Source organism: Oxyura jamaicensis, chromosome 12 (assembly GCF_011077185.1).
Source record: "Oxyura jamaicensis isolate SHBP4307 breed ruddy duck chromosome 12, BPBGC_Ojam_1.0, whole genome shotgun sequence".
Lineage (NCBI taxonomy): Eukaryota > Metazoa > Chordata > Aves > Anseriformes > Anatidae > Oxyura > Oxyura jamaicensis.
This window is the reverse complement of record NC_048904.1, coordinates 12,431,232-12,433,637: the sequence shown is the minus strand read 5'-3', so window position 1 is coordinate 12,433,637 and position 2,406 is coordinate 12,431,232.

The window sequence follows — 2,406 nt, the reverse complement described above, 5'->3', positions numbered from 1 at the left end:
ACCTGGCACTAAAAACTTCCCCCAGCCCTGGGGCTCCCCCAGGCACCGGGAGCCTGCACTGGGTTCGGCCGCACGCCGGGGCCAGGGGTGGCTCCAGACACCGGGGGCTCGCCCAGACGGGGACAGCCAGGTCCTGGCAGCGGGGGCCCCCGGGGCAGCACGGCATCGCGCACGGGGGGTGCTGCAGGACGCCCCAGTCAGGGTCCGGCTTTGGGGTCCCTCCAGCAGGGACTGTCCCACAGAGTCAGGGCCAGCCCCCGGCTGCCCTTCCAAGCGGTGCCGTGCCCGCGCCTGCCCTTGCTGCGGCCTGGAGAAGGGCTGGCGGGACAGAGCGGTCCCTGCTCTCTGCATAAAGAGACCCGAGCCCACGGAGGGACACGTTTCCTTCGATGTCGCTTCCAAAGTGAGCACAGGCTCGAGCCCGTTCATCCCCCCTGAAAGTTCACCTATCTCCTTAGCTCCCTCCCCAACCAGACAAACAAAAAACCCCTAAACACCAGAGAGAAACCCCAGCCCCCGAGGGGAGATGCTGAGCTCCCCCAGCGACCCCCGCACCTCCTCTCTCTGCTTTTACCCCCCCAGAAAGACACCTCCTTATTGCCCGGAAAGCGAGCGCGGCCGGAGCCAGAGCTCCCCCCACAAGGACCCAGAGCCCCACAGTGTTCCCAGTGACAGGACCCCCCTGTGCCCCCCCCGGGGAGGGTCCCTGTGGGATGACGGGGGCCGTTTGGGGTCTGCCCCGGTGCTGGGGGCTCGCAGCCAGGCCTGGAGCTGCCTTGGCTTAGCGGGGAAATTCCTTCAGCTTTAATTTTCCCCGGCCCGAAGATTTACCGGTTTAAGGCAAGCTCAGAGCCCAAATCCCACCGACGGGCAGCAGCTTAATCAAGGGGCTCAGCGCGCCCGGCTGGTGCGTGGCAGCGGGCACGGCCCCGAGGCAGCACCGGGATTCCTCCGGCAGCCTCCTGCCCTGCGGGGACAGCAGGTGCCTCCTGAGGGCCACGCACCCCAAAAGCTGCTGCCTGGGGGCAGCGGGGGGCAGGGAGCTGCTGCAGGGGGTGCCCTCCGCGCGGCTTCCGAGCCGGGGTTTGGGCCGTGGCTTGGGCAGGGGCACGAAGGCAAAGCTGTGGGGATGAGGTGGTCGGGGGCTCCTGGGGCACGGGGGGAGCAAAGAGGAAGAGGAAGGGGAGGAGAGGAAGAGTTGCGGAAGTGGCAGCGAGGGCTGAAGTTTCACAGAAGGCACAAGAAGGAGGCGGAGGGCAGGGAATTGCGGCTCTACGGGACAGGACGGGACCGGCAAAGTTGGGGAGGAGAGGAGGAGGACCTGGAGCTCAGCGTCTCATCCAGAAAGGGAAAAAGTTTAAATCTTCGGCGTCCAATTAGTGGACGGCAATCAGGGAAGGGTTTAATTAGAGCTGCACAGAGAGCCCCAGCTCCAAAGCCGCTGCCCCCCTAGGAGGAAACTGGATCTAATTAAGAGGAAAGACCGATTGTCGCAAACGGAGCCCGAGCCATCTGCCCTGCTCGCAATCTGGCGACGCGGAGCTGGAGATCGCGCTAAATCCTCCTGGTACAAAACCCGAAACGCCTCGGGCACGGGGACGTCCCCCACAGCAAGGCCCCGGGCCGGGCGCCCTCGAGGCACGGCCGCGTGCAGCCACCTGCGGCCCAGCAGAGCAATGGAAAAGTCATCGCAACGCTGAATGGAAGCCCAGGGGGTTCAAGCCCTTTCTGTGCCCACGGCAGAAACCGCTGCTGCACGGGGTGGGGGGGTCCCAAACCCTCCCGTGGGGGCTGCTCCCTGGGCTCACGGCCCTTCCCGGCCCTTCCAGCCGAGGCAGCTGTGAGCCCCGCGTCGCACCAGCTCCCAGCCCCGTTCTCGGGCCCTTCGTGCTGCCCCGGCTCAGCCCGCGGAGCGCCGGGACGCAGCTGCTCCCCAGCACGCTGCCGCCCGCTCGCCTTCGGTTCCCCGGGATCTCTATTTTTAGGCGAGGGTCGCGCGCGGTCGCTTCCCTTTCACCGTTCGGCTCTGACGCGAACCAGCTGCCCCAGCGTCCCTGCACCGCCATCAGTGCTCCCCGAGGGGGGTGCCCAGCAGCAGGGCCCCCCCGGCCCCCCGTGGGGCAGAGCTCAGCGCCGGCAGCGAGGCCTGGCCACCGCAGCGAGGCCGGAGGGCGGCTGCCGGGGCCGTTGCGGGAGGTGGTGCCTGCGCTGCGGCTGCTGCGTGTCGGAGGCAGGGTTTATTTATAGCCCGCTTCGGGGACTCCCCGAGCAGGGCTGCACGTGACGGGCAGGGGATGAGCGTGGGGGCAGCGGTCACGGAGCCCGGGCTGGGTTTACGGAGCGGGACCCGCTGCGGTGGCTCCCTGCAGCACCTTGTGCTTCCCCGCTTTTGGTCCCTCGGGGCTC